Raw genomic sequence first — 21,595 nt, 5'->3', positions numbered from 1 at the left:
TTTCCTCAATTAAGCATAGTTCACCATGATATAGTTAATTAAAGTCCAATAATGCATACTCGAATTGGTTATACTAGTAGTATGTTCAATATTTTAAAAACGTTTTGAAATTTTTTGGCTATAGTTGTGGTTCTCCAAAGGAAAAATTGTATTCTCTATAGCCTGTGGTTCTGATACTAATTATTTTACACCTCGCTAAAGCTGAAACACGTGACGCGACAGTATAAAGGGTCTCATAGAAAAAGTGAAAAGACAACACCAACCATAGTATTAAAAATCATTACAATTTACAATGAGTTTGAACAACTTTTTAAAAGAAATTACAATGTACTTGAAAGACAACACATGCGAATGCTCCTACAAGTGATGTGTCTTTAGGTCCCTCTTACTAGATGATTCCTGAAAAAGCGTGTAAAACGAGCATCAACTATAAAAATAGTTGGTGAGTTCACAGGTTTACAAAAATATTTGTTTCATGAATTGTAATTAAAGTTTTGTAGAAGTTTCCATAAATAAAAGTACATTGCTAAAATGAGTAAATAAGTTTGGATAAAAAAAATTTGTTGTCATCATGAGAAATAAAGTATGTTGCCCAAATGAGATGAAAAGTTCATATTCTCATGGGAAACAAAGTTCGTTGCTAAAATGAGTAAAAAAGTTTTGTATGTGTATAATAAGTGTTGTGTGTACAATATTGTCAACAATGAGTTCACAAACAAGCCTATGATTAATGCCCTATCAAGATTTGTGCTTATCGTTCCACAGATGAATATGGTAAAGTGCACTCAAGCAATCTGGCGTGTGAGGAGTTGTCAATTCGTAATAGCGTTATTCATAATGACCATTGGCTCAAAGAGTTAATGGTTGGAGTAAGCTGGAAGGGACTTAGGATGATAAGGCCACAAGTTTCAATTTACATACAAATACATAGCAAAATATAACAATCAAGTTTGATACATTTCAATATAGATACATCAAATATAAATAGTTAGGACATACTTTTCCACCCTAAAACATTTAAAAACCGAAAGTAGGGGAAAACGTGAATACTCACAATAATGCGTGAAGGTATTTGTGATGCCTTGAGCTAACTCCCCTCACGTCCTACTACCAATTCCCTATGACAATGTTACACACTAGTAAGTCGCTAGTCGAAAATCTAACGCTAGTATACTTACTACTACAATAGAATTATGTCAATATTTAGTCAAACTTTTGATATTGATAAGTTACAAACATTTTTATATAAATTCATATTTCCATGGATCAATTTGTTAAATAAAAAATTTAAGTGAAAAATCCCATTATTGGCAATGTCAATTGAAGTGTAACTATAACATTTTGGAAGGTATTTCAATTGATTAAATATTCAAAACTAATCCAAAACCGTTATTAAATTTCCCAAACTTTGTGTTTCAATTTTAACTAAAGTCAAGGACCTTAATATAAATTTTCCTGAATTTTTGGTTTGTCTAACTATTTTTCACCATTTTAATTTCTTGAATAATCACAAAATCATAGAAAAATAGTAAATCATGATGAATAATTCTTAGATTTTTTGTGTAACTGTTTCACAGTATTCCTAAACTGGGAAAATTATTAAAAGTCACTTTTGATCAATAAAACCTGGTTTTTGTAATTTAATTGTATTTTACACCAAGAAATTCTAATTAAATAGAAAATAGTAATAAAAAATCACAAAACTTTTTATTTATGTTCCACATATAGTCAAAGATTTCTAGAAAATGTTTCAGGAATTTTAGATACGTATAGCTATTTTTCCCATATTTAACCACTTGAATCATCACAAATTCATGGAACAATAGTAAGAAGTTAAGAGAAATTTCCAATCTTTTTATACAACTGTTATAAAATGTTTATATACTGGGAAAAGTATTAAAAGTGATTTTCAAACTGTAAGCAAAACTCACCAAATTTTGTATTTACGATTCATATATAATATACGATAATCTGCAAAAGGTTTATAATATTTGGGTAAGTGTAGCTATTTTTCATCAATTTAATCCCTTAAACATTTATTAAAACGGGAAAAATAAGAAATTATCATGGAAATATCTCTAACTTTTTGCATGGAGTCTATATGATGTCCTTAAGATGTGAGAATTATTAAATATGGCTTTGCACATTCATAATTATATTTTACTATTTATTTCTCTTCAATAAAAATAAATTCGAAACCAACAGAAAACAGTCATAAAAATGTATATAACTTAATGGAACGTCTTTACTCAGTGTATGGGTCATATCAGAAGTTTCCCAAAATTTATTGATCATAAAAAGTATTTTATGTGAATTATTACTATATTTTCTTTCAATAATTATAATAAGTCGAGAAAAGTAAGTTATTTTCTGAAGATTTCGAGAACATCTCATTATGTTGGTGGGATTCTGGGAAAAATCAGATTTGGGCAGAAAATGAGATTTGGGTATTTTTATGTACATAAAATCCTTGATGAACACATTTGAATGCTTTTAGCAATGAACTTTGAACATCTAACATCTAGGCTTGAAGATCATCACATGCATGTCGGTTCAAGGACCATGCATGGTGTTAGAAGTGTTCAAAAGTCGTTTTTGAAGAAAACTTAGGGTGTATGTGATCATTTTCCACCAAAACTTGTAGAAAAGTACATTTCCTTGAATTTGACTTCTTTTTAGGTCATGAGACTTCACCATTTGCAACATGCACATTGTTTTTGGGTGAAATCCTACCACCATCATCATCAAAACTGTATGTGTGTATGTCTCTGTGTTCATGAACGTTCATTAGAATGGAGTATAAGAATGAGAAAATACAAGAAAAAATAGTAAAACTTGAAGGAAAAGTGAAAGAGAAATCATTTTTACCTTCAAGAACACCACAAGATGATGAAGATTTCGAGTTAAAGAGTGTCTTGAGACTTATTTTTCTCAAACATTTCGTGGATAGAAGAGATAGGAAGAGTGAATTGAGTGGTGGAAGAGTTGGAGTGTGAGAGAGAATGAAGAGGTGAAGAGTGTGGCGAAGAGAGAAATGATTATGTGTTTTGGAAAGTGGAAGAGTGCATTGGGAGAGGGGAGGCCGAAAATTAAATGAAAGAGGCTCCCTCTCGCTCCCCCTTTTTTATAAAGTTATCCAAACTTTTATAAAATATATATTTGCCTAGTTTTTCCTTCGTAAAACTCTTTGATTTTTAAACTAATAATTAAGGATATATGTTGATACTTTAAATTATATTTTGTTTGATTATGTTTTCATAATTTTTGTTATTATAAGATATTAGTATAAGGTGCATATTTACTTTTGTAGAATTTGAGGTTTAATGTATACAATTTAGGTTTTTAGGGTTTTACGGTATTGGGATTTAATAAATCTTTGGATATCAAAATAATTTGAATTTTTTAGACTTCAAATTATTTTAGACTCTTATAACTCTTTTATAGTTATAAGTAATGTTTGTAATTTGTTTTTGTCGATGTATTGGCATTTCTATGTAGTAGTTCCAAGATTCAAGTAAAATTGAATAACCAAGTATACTAGTCATAGTTTGAACTTTGACTTAAGTTCCTACGAGTCTAGAACCGAATTTCTACTACTAGGTCAAGTGCATGATGTGTCTACATGATTCATGCAAAGATGCTCAAGTCAAGGAATGACCTGACTTTGGATAGTCACTACAGTTAAAGTAGTTATAGAAATCACGTATAATTGTGAATGCTAAGTACATTATCCTTCAATTGTACTTGTTTCCAATTTTCAAGTAGGGTATAATTTAGTTTCTAGCTACCAAGTCTGGCATGTGTCGTGCCTATACGTGCAACTAAGTTTACTCAAATCTAGAACTACCTTAAATTTTGACGGTTGTCACAGTGATTTTGTCATATTTCCCAAAAGACAAGATTCGCATGTATCATCTGACCTTAGGTCAAATGATTCCAACACTTCATCCGTTTGGAGTTGGGCGGTGCATTTCTTGTTAATGTGTCCAAGACGATAATGCCACAAGCACGTTTTGTCTACACTATTAGACAAATCAATATGAAACACATTATTGTCTAAATTATCAACACACGTTATAGTTTCATACACACCATCACAAGGTAAAGGTTCAAAATAAAAAAACATCATTTTTATAAGCACAAATAATACCATTTAAATCATTAAATGAATATCTAAGCCCTTGTGTGAACAATGCATGGAAAAAGATAATGTTTCTTGTCATTTATGACGAGTAGCAACAATTTATTAAATCTAAACTAACACCATTACTAAGTACTAGACTATAAACTCTAATCTTGGTAACAGGAGAAGATCACCTATTCCACATGATCAAGTTAATTCTATCATGATCCACCTCCTCACTTCTTCTTAGCGCCTGCAAATCAGAACAAATGTGAAATCCACATCATGTATCAAGGACCCAAGAACGAGAAGATGATGAGTTATTAGATAAAATGGTGTGTATACCTACAGAAGTTGGCTTTACTTTTCCATCTTTGATATCTTGCAAGTACTTCGGGCAACTTCTTTTCTAATGCCCATTGACGTTGTAGTAAAAGCAAATAACCTTTTTGGGATCAGAAGAGGCTGGATGATCAGAACTGGACTTTCCATTAGGGCCATAACTGGACTTGCACGCCATGAGGGACTTTACCACTTCGTACTTTTCTTGATGAACTCACTTATGATGCTTTTCCATAAGGTCCTTATTCATCTCGTATGACCAGTAATCCTCATAAATCCTTTGCAGCTCAGGGGTCATGGTTGCTAGTACGATGCAAACAACTTTTGTTGCATCATCATATTGCTTTTCGTAGAAGGCGTATTCTTCTGGAGTAGCTTTGCCTTCTTCGACTTCAATGAGTTCCTTTTCGAGAACATACTCTTTGTTCTCAAATTAAAGGTCCATCTTAATGTTTCGGATCCAATCATTATAATTGGAACTATATGATATGACTTTGGAGCAGATAGAAAGCAAGGATAAGTTATGGTAGTTGGAAGAGGAGGAAGCAAAAGCTTTAGTTGGAGTAGAAATCTTCAAAATGAAGGTAGTTTTAGTTAGATAACAATAATCCTTAATATAGAAACCCAAAATAAAATATTAAGGCTAGGATCCAATTATATAATTCACAACTTAGAAAAGGGACGTCCTAAACTAATTGTAAATTTTATAAAGGTAGGTAAATGACGATTTACCAATTCCACCAACAGAAAACGAAATTTAAAAGAAATTATGTTAAGTGAAATTACTAGGTCTTTTGAGATTCATTGTAACTGTTCAATGACATGTTTAATATCAGATTATGCTTTTCTATTTGTGATTGGGATTCCGAAGATCATAAACAAGATGTGAATAACCATGCAAATGTGCTTGTCAACATCATTGTCATTTAGCATCCAAATGATGTGCTGGTAAACCACACACTCTCCATCAACAATGCTAATTTATGAGATACCCATTACAAATCTTTATTAGTCCCTATTAGTGTGTTGGTTAACCACATACGCTCCATTAACAACTTATGAAGTGTAGTGTGCAATTTCATGGGTTAGCATACAAATTCACATTTTCCTAAAGTAACTAGATTTGGGATTTTAATAAATAAGGTTCTATTACTTTTAATATCATTATCCTTTTAATGATAATTAATGTCCTATCAAGTCCGTTTTGCTAACGACCCTCCACCAATCAAGGAAGCGGTGGGTGAGAGGGGACACCCATTCAACTACCATTTTATAGGTAGTTTGCTTATACCCCCTTATAAATCGACTTTTTGAATGAGGCATACTAGCAATTTGACTAACTTAGTCTTATACCTATAGTATATTAACAATTAATAATATATATGTATATATATATATATATATATATATATATATATAAGGTGTATTTTAAACTTTTCAAAATAATTGGTTTATTCTATTTAAATTTTCGAAATTAATAAACAATTAATTTAAATTTAAAAAATAAACCAAATGATTTAATATTTATCTATAAATTAAGATTTAATTAATAATATTAAATAAATTAAGGATTAACTAATTACATTAATCAAATAATTTAATCTTAATCCTTACTCTCTAAATTTTCAAAAATAATGGGTATAGAATTTATCCAAATTTATAATTATCCCTTTTAATCAAATTAAACTAACAATTATAAAAAAAAATAGGAAACCCTAACCACATACAATTCTCGAAACTTAGGGAGGAAGGGTAGGGTTTCAAAACCCTAACCCTAATTTCGAAATTCAAGGGATGGGCTAGGGTTTCGAAAAACCCTAACCGTAGTCGAAATTTTAAGCCTTTTACGATTTAATTTTCATAAACCCTAATTTGATCAAATTCAACAATTATTGCAAATTCAATTGCAAACAAACCAAAATGCTCTGACACCACTGATGGGATTTAGGTAAAACAAATCAACTTAAAACCCTTAAATTCACATGCAACCTAAAGGGATCTATATTGTCACTATTGAACCTATAACTATTAACATCAAATAGGAAACCCTAAGAACCCTAGGTAATTTTCGAAAATCTTAAATTAGGGTTTAGGATTGCATACCTTAATTGATATTGTAGTAAATAACAATGATTCCTTCTTGAAGATCTCTTGGAAGGAAGCACCACAATTCTCGTGCCTCTTTGGAATCACATCCAAACTAGTAAGAGAATGAGTTAGGAGAGAGGTGGGGGAGGCTTGAAATTTTGGATATCTCTCTTTGGAATGGAGTGGCCGAAAATTAGAGACCTTAGGGTCCTTTATATAGTGGTGCAAGGAAGCCTTGGATAACGCTAATTAGAATATAATAATAATATTTCAAATTGGTAATTATCCAACTTCTTATTTATCCACATAAGATATTCTAGAAACCCTAGAATATCCCTTAAGAAACCATCCAGCCTACATGTGGAAGGTTCTGGAGACTTTTTTTCAACTATTGAACAATTGCACTTTAGACCATGCGCTTTTAATTAATTCTTTTAATCCCGAAATTAATTCCAATTAAACTTTGATTAATTATTAAATAATATTGTTTCTAATTAATATATTATTTTCATATAACATTAATAAACTTTTTATATTAATTTATTAATCACATAATAAGTTAATCTCTCTCTCAAAATGTAATCTTGTCCAATTGTTAGCTTTGAGGGCAACCCAAAAAGACTGTGCTACTATCAACTCAAATATATACCAATTATAGTTATGAGCTTAGACACTTAATCCAACACCTTATAGCTTGAATGTGTCCTTCTTAATTATTAAGTGTTTTACACATTGGACATGTAGTTATAACCTATAGATTCCATCAGTGGTATCAGATCTATCTGGTTGTCTAAACATTGAACGTGCATATGTTGAATCGAACAATTTTTTTTTCGAAAATCTTTTCTCACGACGTGATAGTGCCTCCATCACTATGTAAGTTCAGTTCAAAACAAAATATTTGAAAATTTCTGCCTAATCTGATTTATGTGATTATTTTTGATAATTATCTGATTTGAATTCTGCCAAAATCTGATTTTGCATACCATAGATAATTAAAATAAAAACCCTAAATATTAAGAGATAATCTTGAATGAGATAATATTTAATTATAAGATTAATTAAATTGACTTATCCTCATGGATTTAATAATTAAGTTAATTATAAGAGTAACTAAAAGATAATTACAAATCCAGATAGGTTTAAATTGATTAATAAGTTATATGATTAATTTAGATAATTAATATTTAAACATGTGTTTTAAATAGTTTTAAAATACACCCTTATATATATATATATATATATATATATATATATATATATATATTAAAACGTTTAGTACTATATGTGTCACTAAAAGGTCAGTCGAATAAACAGTAGGTCTCATTCACGAAACCATTCTATAAAAGGAATATAAGAAAATGACCTATAAAATGATCGTTGAATGGGTGTCCTTTTCACCCACCGCTCCTTTTTGTGGTGTAGGGTCGTTAGCCTAAAGAGTTCGATAGGACATAATCTCAATAAAGGTATAATGATATAAAGTACTAGAACCTTCTTTTAAATCCCACTCTAGTGACTTTAGGGAAAATATGAAATTTATACTTATCCATGAAAACACACATCATTATTTATAAATCGTTAGTGAACCGTGTGTGGCTAACCGGTACACTATTTGGGATTATAAAGTTGACTTGATGGAACAACTCGAAAATTATCATTGTTGATGGAGCGTGTATGGTTTACGAGTACGTCAATTTGAGATAATAAATGACATCGAGGTTGTCAAGCGGGTTTGCATGGTTTTTCACATTTTGTTTGTGATCATCGGTATCCCAGTCACAATATTGAAGAGAATAATCTAAGATTAAACATGTCATTGATATGATTCAATGAATCCCAAATGATCTAGGAATTTCATATTAGATTGAAATTGGTAAATTGTTTTACTACCTTAATAAAATCGTAATTAGATTACGACATCCCTCTTCTCAATTTTGAATTGTATTTTGGATCCTAGCCTTGAATATTAAATTGGGTTAAAATATCAAGGGTTTATATCAACTAACTAAAACTATCTCTCTTATTATAGATTTCTGGAAACGGTGATACTCCTACTGCTTAAACCTCCTCTCAAAACTCCAACTTCACTCTCTTGTAAATTCCGTCAAAGGAAAAGCTGATAGGTCCAAACTACATGGACTAGATGCGAAATATGAAGATGACTCTTTGCAACAAGAACAAAGAGTATGTCTTCGAGAAAACTCTTGTTGAAATTGATGAGTCGACTGCTACTCCAGACGAAAAAACTTTCTATAACAAATATAATGATGACGCGACAAAGGTCGCTTGCATAATGGTTGCAACCATGGCACCTGAGCTCCAGAAGTTCTATGAAGACTACCGGCTATATGAAATGTGATTTGATCTTAATGAAATGTTTCACAAGAAAGTGAGAGAAGAACTCTACGAAGTGGTGAAGTATCTCATGGCATGCAAGTTAAAGGAAGGAAAAATGTTTGCACTCATGTGCAAAGAATGGCAAGATATGTGGAGCGGTTGGAAAAGCTCAATGTGTTGTATGATAAGGAGTTACCCATTGAGATGGTCCTTAACTCCTTACCTCATACTTATGATGAGTTCATCTCGACTTATCACTTGAATAAAATGTAGACGAAATTGACACAATTCCACAACTTGTAACAGACGGCTGAATCGGAAATGAAAAAAAATCAGGGACTGCATAGTTACTTTCAACTTACACATAGATATGAAGTATCTTTATACGCTATATGTTCTTATTATCTGTGTTCTTAAAATCTGTGCTATATGCAATAATATGATATTATTTTACTGTATAAATTACTTTATCATATGTAAATTTACATTGGGTAGTAAAGGGTTTATGGGAAAATAAAATAATGGTGAGAGGCCATGCATTATACTATCTATATTACCGCGACCAAAAATCTTACAAAGTATAGATGATGACCACTGACTATTCTAGGTAGTCAGTTGGAATAGTAGTAGGTTCGCCACCTATAGGTTAATGATCATACTTTTCAGGAAAAGGAAATTTGTTTATTTGGATACTCTATCCCCCTGATGGTTGCCTTATTGACACATAGTGCTATGGATTCCCCAATGCAATATTGTCTACTCACAGAGATCCTTTAGGATAGGTCTCCTGAGATTAGGACTTAGGGATCAGAGAGTGAGAATAACGGGAATGTGTAATCGGGCTAATTGATTAATGTAAAAAAGATATAATTACAATATTGTGGGTTGAATACTCTATGTGCTCACCAGGCTCCCAAGCCTGACCCAGTAAGTTTCTTTGTATCATAGGTAACGGTATGCAAGTACAATCCACTGAGAGATTCGAGGAGTTTAGGCCATTAGTACAATAACTTAATGTAAGGCCTGTAATGATTTTTTTTATGCTTATGTTTTGTATCAGTTATGACAATGAAATTTTGAATAATAAATGAAAAACATTTTCTTCGAAAATTTTGAATAATAAATTAAAAACATTTTCTCAAGAGGGTGGTAAGGAGTGATTTCGAGGACGAATTCTAATTTAAGTGGGGGAGAGCTGTAACGCCCTGCTCCTAATCGTTTCCTATATGGGGGTGGTGTCACACCCCCAAACCGTAATGGCGGAAACGTTCGGGGGTGGAGGACGTCATGTATAGTATCACAATAATTGCATAATAGTAATCAAAGCAAACACAACCATTATATTGATAAATTATGCTATTTACATCTGTTCAATACATATTTTGTATGACATCAAAGGTGTATAGAAAAAGTATAAAAGATGTGAATCTACGAATCTCTGTCTTCTCAAAAACCTGTGGGTGTACCTGTCTACTGGTTCCTTGAGAATACAAGTGATTTTGAAAGTGTATCAACATTTAATTTGGTGAGTTCATAAGCATGTTTATATTTGAAATCTGTGTGATGTTCCTTGAAAGTGTAAGTATGTTTTCCCATAAAATCCTATATCTTCTGTTGTAATGTTACTGTACTTTAAGATAGTATAATGCAATTTTAATTCACATAAAACCGTAAAAAGTATGTTTTCTCTGTGCTAGGATAGTATCCTGTATTTATACTTGTATAAAAACTCTGTAACTGTAAGTACCTGGATTTACTAGATGTTTTGTAAAATACAATGTTGTAGTTTCATTAATAATAAAACTCTGTGAAGTTGTTTACTTATTCATACACTAATCATGTTGTTCAATACCAAATTGTGAGTTATTATAACCATACTTGATCACCTAGGGTGGCCTGAAACGACGTTCTTCAGGCGTCAGAATCGATATGACATTTCTCACCCCAAGCCTGTCGGCCTAACTGTAGCTAACAGTTAAGGTTCGGGATTGTCAGTCTCGTATAGATCCATACACAAACTCATGATCTCCCTCCAGGTGGACTCTGGTTATCATTTCAGGCCTTGGTTGGTACTTAGGTAAGTACTTTAAGGATGTCTCACAAAGTTATACTAACGGTTACGTGTAGAATAATTGAAAATCCTTTGTGTTAAAAAACTGTTTATATGATCCATAAACTATACTTAATATAGTTTATATGTTCCCTTTCTGTAATAAAATGTGTTATTAGTAAGATAGTATGTATATTCCACAACTATACCAATTATAGTTTATATGTTCGTTTGTATGGTATCTTTGTACTTAGTAGTAATGATATAAACGTTCCATAAACTATACCTATTATAGTTTATAAGTGTGTTCTTGTACTGTTTCATGAATTTGTATAATGGTAAGGATGCTCCATCAACTATACCCATTATAGTTTATAAATGTGTTCCGTTAGCAATGAAAATAGTTCTGAAATCCTCCTTTGCTCAACATGTTACAAAGGTTTATAGTTTTGTATTCAAATATCCATAAGTCATATATAAATATGTAAATATGTTTTGGTAAAAATCAATAGTTGAAGCGATTGAAATAGTTTAGGAAAAGCTTGTTACAGTTTGAAATTATGGAAAACGTAGATAATTAACTGAAGTTATTTGGATGTTAATACAAAAATTCCTTATGTTGTACTTGTATCCCCCCCTAAAAACAAGGAAAAATAGTGAAAATGTAGGGGTACGAACTAACCTCTAGTGTATGATCGCGTTCAGATAGCAAACTGTAGAGACAATCCTCGGCATAGCGTACATGAGAATAGCGTTACCCTAAAATAATTATATTCGACGTCGTATTTAAATTAATAAGATATTAATTCAAATAATAGGTTAAATAGTGATTTAAATAATAATTAAAGTGTTAGACAACACGTTAATTATGTAAGGAATACTTACAAAATTATTTGGAATTATTTGAAGTGTTGCAAGGCATTTTCGGTGAGCCTGGGAGGGTTTTTGGTGTGTTCTTGTGCTCTTGGATAAACACTTGAAGATATGAAGGGGATTATGAATGTTCTAGGGAAAAGTATGAAGATTTGAATATTGAATGAAGATCTGGACAAAATCCTATGAAGATTTGATGATTACGTATGATATTTGTGTTGGGTTTTGAGCACTATAACACTCCTATGGTGCACATGCCACCCAAAATACTTTGGATCTACGTTTTCTCTAATTATAGATGCATTTTATTTTTCCAAAGCATTCTCCCTAACTAGAATACAATTGAAGCTATATAATATAAAATATCGTTTGGATGCTTACCTCTTGAGCAGAGTAGAGTTCTTGACCTTTGAAAGCTTGAGCACCTCGAGTGTGATGCCTCTATTGGTTCACAAACACCAAAATACAAGACGAGGTTTTAGGAAAATAAGATGCTTGACTCCAAGGAGTGTGTAGCCGATTTTGGCTTATGGGGGCACTATTTATAATGTGGCAAACACTAGGGTTACACTTTGTAAATCCTAATGCTCCATGACTTTTCACATTCTTATGCTCCATGGGTTAACCTCCATGGATTATCTTATTGGTTTAGACCAACCATTTAGTCATGGATCATTAGCCCACATTACAAGATTCATTGATTTACATAATCAATCCCCATATATTTAATTAGTCTCTTTTGATCACAAAATTAATTCCAAATTAATTCTTGATCAATACTAATTAAATAATATTGATATATTATACTTGTAATATATTAATAAATCACAAATAACCTTATTCTCAAAAATCCTTCCTATCAAATTGCACTGGTGAAGGCAACCCAAAAAGGGACCATGCTACAATCGGGTCAAGTACATATCAATTATAGTTATGGGTTAGACACCAAATCCAATAGTCTCCCACTTGGATAAGTCTAATAACTATAGTTGCCAATTTAACTTTAGGATCCGACTTAGCAATCGTAAGCTTTCAAAAGCCGCTGTCAACTCTGACCCAGTCAGTGACGCATCCTTTAGATAAGTGATCATATACTCCTCTATTCTCTAGAATTCAGCTAGAAAAATACATGGAACAATGTCATATTCATTGTCCAGCAGTTTGTTTTACCGATTTTTGATTCGTTTGATATAGAACATAACTGAACACATCAATTTAGTTGTGCCCGGGCCCGACACATAAGTCAAAATAGAATCATCGAGGGACCCAAGATATCGGTTTTAAACCTCTTAGGATAAAAGGAACAGATAAACTTCGAAATTATATGCTTGTACTAACTACTCATCAAATCATGCACAACGACACGTCTTATAACATCTAGTTACTGATGTGTTTTCGTGCCATGAATACACAACCGACTCATAATCAACAACTCATATATCTTGGTTTGAAGATTATATGATATTATCGTCTCACAATTACCCGTGATAAATTCCATGAAGCAATTCAGGTAAGCGCGGGTTGATCCAATACTCAAATCTTATTTCAGAAGTACTCATGAATGGTGTAGCAAATTGTTGCTATGCCTAACTCCTTAGACAATCTACAAGCCAACTCATGACAGATTACTTTCAGACTTACTTCCAACGTATGATCGACTGTGGATACTTTGAATAATAATAATCACAATTTTATTATTCTGGAAGTCAAAACATGCAAAGTGAAACAATAGTAAATAATTGGCACAAGACAATAACATTACTTATAAATAAAACTCCTTTTATTTCATCATCAAATGTCAATTACAATTTAGCTATTACAAGTTTCTATTTATCTAACCACTAAAACTAGTATCGTCCATTAGCACAATGCCCCTTGCATGCTGCAAGTGCTTAACCCAAGCCAGTCCCTTTGTAAGAGGATCTTTTGGGTTGTCCTCTAACGATATCCAATTTACCACGAGGTGCCTTTCTTCTACTTGATGTCTTATGAAGTGGTACTTTCTGTCGATATTTCTGGATCTACCATGATCTCTCGGTTCGTTGGTTAAGGCAACCCCTTCATTATCGCAAAAAATCTCCATAGGCTCCTTTATGCATGGAATGACTCCGAGGTCTCCAATGAAGTTTTTCAACCATATTGCCTCCTTCGATGCTTCACTTGCTGCTATTTACTCTGATTCACACGTTGAGTTAGCTACAGTCTCCTGCTTGGAAATTATCTCTGTTGGTCTGAAAGCTAGCGTCGATATACCCTGTCACTCTCAAATCATCACTCCCACCAAGGGTAAGGATCCAGTCCTTAGTCCTCCGCAGGTACTTGATAATGTTGATAACCATAGTCTAATGAGCTTTACTAGGATTCCCTTGATATCTACTTACCATGCTCAAAGTAAAGGCCACTTCAGGGCGAGTACAAGTCATAGCATACATGATCGAGCCAACTGCGGAAGCATATGGCATATTAACTCTTCTCTGCTATCTCAGCCTCTGTACACGGACTCTGAGTCTTACTCAGTTTGGTATTGCTTAGGATAGGTAGGTTACCTTTCTTGGAGTTCTCCATGGTGAAACGTTTGAACACCTTGTCCAAGTATGTAATTTGACTTAGTCCTATTAGCCTTTTACTCATGTCTCTCAATATCCTTATGCCTAGGATATAAGCAACTTCTCCGAGGTCCTTCATAGCGAAACACTTCCCAAGACAGGACTTAACCTCCTGCAAGGTTGGGATGTCGTTTCCTATGAGTAGTATGTCATCTACATAAAATACCAGAAAGCTAACTATAGTCCCACTAGCTTCGACATAACTCATCCTCGCTTCTCGAAAATCCAAACTCTTTGACTTTCTCATCAAAACAAAGATTCCATCTACGAGATGCTTGTTTCAATCCATAAATGGATTTCTCAAGCTTACACACTCTATTAGGGTACTTTTCATTGACAAAACCCTCTGGCTGACTCATGTAAACATCTTCAGCGAACTTTCCATTAAGGAAAGCACTTTTGACATCAATTTGCCATATCTCATAATCATGAAATGAAGCTATGGTCAACATAACCCTTATAAATTTAATCTTCGCTACTAGTGAGAAGGTCTCATCATAGTTTGAGTAAATACCTTCGCAACCAGTCGCGCTTTATATATGTGTACATTCCCATCCATGTCAGTCTTCTTCTTGAAGATCCATTTGCACCCGACTGTCTTACGACTCGGTACATTATTAACCAAGTTCCAAACTTGATTGTCATACATGGACTGACTCTCGCTATCCATAGCCTCTTTCCATTTTACAAACTAGGGCCTGCCATGGCTTCCTTGTAGTTTTTAGGTTCATCCAGATTTACTAGTGTGCTATCATTGATAAATGTATCACCTTCAGTAGTAATATGGAAACCATAATACTTAGGTGTATTTCTAACTCTACTGGAACACCTCAGAGGTAAGGACTCGTCAATTGGATCAACTGGAGTTTCCTCCTCACGTTGATTGCTAGTGTTTGAGGTTCCTTCACCGCTTGACTCTTGAAGATCTTCAAGGTCAATTGCCTCCCGCTGTTTCCTTGGCGTATTAGTTCTCTCTCGCAAAAGACTCCTCTCCTCACAATGAAGACAGCATTGTCACTTGGTCTGTAGAAGAGATATCCAAAGGATTTCTGTCGGTAGCTGATGAAAATACATCCCTTACTCCGAGGTTCGAGCTTCTCGTGAGTTTCTTTTCTCACAAAAACCTCGCAACCCCAAACTTTGACGTGGTATAAAGTGGGAACTTTCCTTGTCCACATCTCGTGAGGTGTTTTGGAAACCTTTTTGGTAGGGACTAGATTAAGGATATGGGCCGCAGTCTCTAAGGCATACCCCCATAATGAGATAGGTAATGAAGCTCGACTCATCATCGAACGAACCATGTCTAGCAAGGTTCTATTGCGCCTATCAGCCACACCATTAAGCTATGGTATCCTAGGTGGCGTCAATTGTGAAACAATTCCACATTCCTTAAGATAGTCAAGGAACTCGATACTAAGATACTCCCCTCCTCGATCGGATCGCAACATCTTTATCTTCCTGCCCAATTGATTCTCCACTTCTTGCTTAAACTCTTTGGAATTTTCAAAGTTTCTGGCTTAGGCTTGATTAAGTAAATATACCCATATCTACTATAATAATTAGTAAAAGTCACATAGAAGCGGTTAGCATCCCTTGTGGCGGTTCTGAATGGTCCACACACATCAGTGTGTATGAGATGCAACAGATCTTCACCCTATCACAAGTACCAGTGAAGGGTGACTTGGTCATTTTTCCAAGTAAACAAGATTCGCAAGTTTCATCCGACTTCAAGTCGAATGACTAAAAACTCCATCCTTTTGGAATTGGGCTATGCGCTTCTTGTTGACATGTCCAAGACGATAATGCCACAAGCATGCTTTATCCAAATCATTGGAAGAATCAATATTCAACACATTATTTCCTAAGTTGTATACAACCATCACAGTTTCATATATACCATTGCAAGGTAATGCTTCAAAATAAAATACACCATTACAATAAGCATAAATACCACCATTTTCATTATTAAAGGAAAAGCTAAAACCTTGTTTATACAAACTGTGAAAGGAAATAACAATTCTCGCCATATCGGCCGAGTAACAATTATTCAAATCTATATTAAGACCATTACTAAGCAATAAAGAATAAACTCCAATCTTGGTCACAAGCAAAACTTTCCTCTTTCCCATGATTAAGTTGATTTTGCCGTGCTCCACATCCCTACTTCTTTTTAGTCCCCGCAAATCATAACAAATGTGAATACCAAAACCTATATCAAGGACCCAAGAATTAGCATGTGATGAGTTATTAGACTGAATAACGTAAATACCTGCAAAGGAGGGCTAGATATTGCCATCCTTTATATCCTGCAAGTACTTGGGGCAGCTTCATTTCCAGTGCCCTTTTTCATGACAATGGAAGCAGTCAGCATCCTTCGGATTTGAGGAGGGATTAACAGAACCAGCTTTGGTCCAACTAGAAGAGGATCCATCAAGAGACTTTCCCTTGCGGCTCTTGTAGGGAGCCTTCCTGTTCTTTCCCTTCCCATGTTCAATTGTCAGAACATGGGTAGAAGTAGTAGTAGGAGTATACACAACCGACTTGCCTTTCAGGTTTCTTTCTGCAGTCCTAAGAAGACCTTGAAGCTTGCTAAGAGTGACCTCCTCCTTGTTCATATGACAGGTCATACGAAACTAATCATAACAAGAATGTAAAGAGTGTTGAATAATATCTATGGCCAACTCTTCATCAAAATTAACATTTAATTTAAGCAAGCGGTCCATGAATCTCTGTATTCTCCGCAAGTGGGTCGTGATGGGTTCACCATACTTCATTTTGGTTGTGATCATGGAGGCAATGATCTCATATCTCTCCTGCCGAGCACTTTGATGGTCTCTTTCCATCAAATCATGATACATTTCATAAGGATAGTAGTCCTCATAGGACTTCTGCAGCTCAGCAGTCATGGTTGCAATCATAAGACACAACACCTTTGTCGCATCCCTCTCATGAGTAGTGTGTTCAACGATTTGTTCAGGAGTAGCATTGGTGACATCAATCTCCTTGAGCTCTTTACCTAGGACATATTCTTTCTCCTAATAACGAATATCCATCATGATATTTCGAATTCAGTTATTGAAATTCGAGCCATTAAAAATGACCCTCCCACATAGATTCATTAGGGGGAAAGAGCCTGAATGGATTGGGTTGGAAGCATTGTTTGGGATAGACATCTGTAAAAGAAGAACAATGTTTCGATTAGATGATAATCCTTCATATTACACCGAATATGAAATATTAAGGCTAGGACCCAACACAATATTCTACAATTGCGAAGAGGGTTGTCGTAATCCAATTGTAGAATATTTGAAAGTAGGTAAACGATGATTTACCAATTTCCACCATGAAAAACGAAATAGATTAAGTTTTAATTGGATTTGAAATTCCTAGATCTTTGAGATTCATTGAACTTTGCAATGGCATGTTTAAATCTCGATTGTGCCCTTCAAGTTTGTGACTGGGATGCCGAGGATCACAAACAAGGAGTGAATAACCATGCAAATTAACTTGGTACACCCAATGTTACAAATAACCTAATCAGTGTGCCGGTTAACCACACACGCTCCATTGATCTATGATTCACACCAAGTTACCCTTTGCCACACATTGTCAGTCCCGGATTAGTGTGCCGATTAACCACACACGCTCCACTAACGACTTAACAAGGTGCAAAGTGTAATTTCATGGATTAGCACCATTTCACATTTTTCCTAAAGTAACTAAGAGTGGGAATTTAGTAAAAGTATAGTTACTTTATACTTATCATTATACTCATTAATGAAGGAGAATTAATGTCCTATCCTACCCATTCGGCTAACGACTATCACACCCCCAAACCTGAACGGCGGAAACATTCGGGGGCGGAGGACGTCATGTACAATATCATAACAATTGAATAGTAAAGAAAGTACACACCACCATAATATCTATTTGAAAAGTTTACATGATTGTTGTATTACATGTTTCAAAAGTCAAATACAATATGATGTTCCAAAAGATGTAACTAACGTCAGAGCATTAGTCCCCAAAAGCAGTTGCTAACCTGGTGTTTAGCGATTCCTTGAGAATACAAGTTATTTCAAAGAAAAAGTATCAATAATTAAGTTGGTGAGTTCATAATTAGTTATTTGTGTAAATGTATGCCATTCGAAAGTTCACTTTTATTTTCCAGAAAATCCGATATTTTCTTATAAAATGAGTTATGAGTCGTTGTTTGTATAAAAGGAATGTATTGAACCTGGAAAATCCTATATTTTCCTATAAGTGAGAAGCAGTCTTAAATGCCCAAGACTGTAACTTGTAAGTAAATATGTCATGCTTAAAATGATGATGTATAGTTTTATTAGTGAGAAAAACAATAGGAAGCTAGTATTTTCACGTAAAAATAACTGTAATATTACTTTTCCCGTAAAAACATAATACCATAATAATTGTCTATCCTGTGAGTTTTCATAACCGAACTATGATGGATTTGCCTGTAGCGACGTTTTTCAGGCGTCGAAATGTTATGACACTTGTCAGCCTTAACCTGTCGGTTCGGATGTAGCTAACAACCAGGGTGTGGGATTATCAGTCCCGTATAGATCTATACACACTTATCACGTTCTCCGGACGGAGACTCTGGTTATAAAACAGTTCTTTCTTGTATACCTTGATAGGTACGATGAAGACGAATGACGCACATATTCTCAATTAAGTCATGTATTTTTGAAATGAATGTGTTTATGTCCGAAATGATTACCCTTTTTACTATGTTGATAAAAGCATAATAATGAGATGTATTTTCGTATATATACGTAATGTTATAGTTGAAAATGGTTACCCTTGTCATGATATGTTATGCAAACTTATAAATAAAGCATGTTATTATTTATAAACACATTTCATCCCGAGAGGGTAAAATGGTATCGTAAGATGTTTTGCATGCTAACATTTTCGTATGATAGTTATAACAACAACAAGGACTTTATAGTAAAAGATTGATGTTTTCACACGATTTTAACCGTGTGTTTACTTGTATTTCCCCCCCCCCTAAAAGTGTTTAAAAGCATTTAAAAGCATTTGAAAGTGTAATGATAGGGGTATGAACTCACTTGGTAAGAGTGAAGGTTTGATGAAGACGATGTTTAACTCGGGAATCACTTCGACTGGAAATAAGCAAGTTTCTAGGGAACTTCGGGACTTCGGGCTTCCGTCAGGGCTTGGACACATAACCGGGACGTCGGAGTAGTCTCGGGATGCTTAACACAGAGTAAAAGTAGAAAGGAGAGTAGAATTGAGCAGCCTAAACCCGACACGTTCGGTTTCTATTTATAGGGGCATTTTTCGAGTTCACGTCGTGAACTTGGGGTGGTTCAAGTCATGAGTTTTGATCTTATCACTTCCATAGACTCGACGTGCGATAGCCCGTCTCTGGCACCCATCAATCACAAGCTCACGTCGTGAGCTTCTGGCTCACGTCGTGAGTTCCCTGACAATGTGGGGTTTCGTGTCTCGAACTTCAGAAATTCATATCTCTCGCATACAAGTTCCAATTTTTACGTTCTTTATACCCACGCGTAGGTGAGATTACGCTCTACAACTTTCGTTTAGACTCCGTCGGCTAATTTTAAATTAATTTTTAATATTATATTTTTAACAGGCCGGGAGTGGAAAAGTCCGTTAAAAATCCATAACTTCTTCATCCGACGTCCCCTTTCATCTGTCTTTTTACCATTGCACTACTATTGTCAAGATCTTCGATTCTCGTTTAGGTTGTGTCGGCAAAAAGTCGCTCGATCTCTATTTCGAGTTTTTAGCTGTCTATTGCTATATCCGAAACATAGAAAAATCATAACTTCCTCATATGAAGTCAGATTTGGACGTTCTTTTTATGTACACTTACGGTTTAATGATATCTACGACTTTAATTTAGATACTTAAGGCTAAAATGTATTTTATTGAAATTTCACGTTTTATGCTTAAATGTGTTTTACCGGTTTTATTGCGGATCTTCGATTGGTCATAACTCCTTCGTTATAACTCGGATTTTAGTGTTCTTTATATTTTTGAAAACCTTCTTACGATATCTACCACTTAGTACATCCAAATTGAGATTTTTTGAACATTTCATTTTGACGTTATTTTTATTATCTCAGAACTCTGTTACAATACTTGACTTTAGATCATTATATTGACTTGAAATATCGGGTTGTTACATCATCCCCCCGTTAGAGGGAATTTCGTCCCGAAATTATTTACAAAGTAAGTGTTTATGTACTAGGGAAGAGATGCAGGTACTTTTGGTGCATCTGATCTTCTCGCTCCCAAGTGTATTCAGGTCCCCGCTTAGCATTCCAGCGAACCTTCACAATTAGTATGCGACTTTGCTTTGTTCGTTTGATTTCCATATCCATGATTTCAACGGGTTCTTCCATAAAGTTAAGATTTTCATTCAATTTGATTTCCTCGAGTGGAATTACCAGGGTTTCATCAGATATACACTTTTTCAGATTAGACACATGAAACACAGGATGTACGTTGTTATGTTCGATGGTAGTTGGAGTCTATAAGCTACTGGACCAATCCTTGTAGTAACTTCGAATTGTCCAATGTACCTTGGATTTGGTTTTCCATGCTTCCCAAAGCGTATCATGCTCTTCCAGGGAGAGACCTTTAGTAGAACGCGGTCACCAACCTGAAATTCCAAGGGTTTTCGTCTCTTGTCGGCGTAGCTCTTTTGCCTGTCTCGTGAGGATTTCAGTCGTTCACGGATTTGAACAATCTTCTCAGTCGTCTCTCTAATGATTTCCGGACCAATGAGAGTGCTTTCAGGGACTAGGCCTCTCGTCAACTGCGTGTCACCCACTTCCGCCCAGCACAGAGGTGATCTGCACTTGTGGCTGTAAAGGGCTTCAAATGGAGCAGTCTTGATGCTAGTGTGATAACTGTTCTTATACGAGAATTCAAGTAATGGTAAGTGGGTGTCCTATGCTTTACCGAAGTCCATTACACAATCCCATAACATGTCTTCGAGGGTTTGAATAGTTCTCTCGCTCTGTCCATCAATTTGTGGGTGATAGGTTGTACTCATGTCTAGCCTAGTTTCCAAGGATTTCTGTAGTGATTGCCAGAACCGTGAAGTGAATCTGATATCTCTGTCCGAGATAATAGATATCGGCACTCAATGAAGTC

Source organism: Lactuca virosa, chromosome 5, assembly GCF_052849685.1.
Source record: "Lactuca virosa cultivar CGN04683 chromosome 5, Lactuca_virosa_CGN04683_v6, whole genome shotgun sequence".
Lineage (NCBI taxonomy): Eukaryota > Viridiplantae > Streptophyta > Magnoliopsida > Asterales > Asteraceae > Lactuca > Lactuca virosa.
This window is presented reverse-complemented; position numbering follows the sequence as displayed.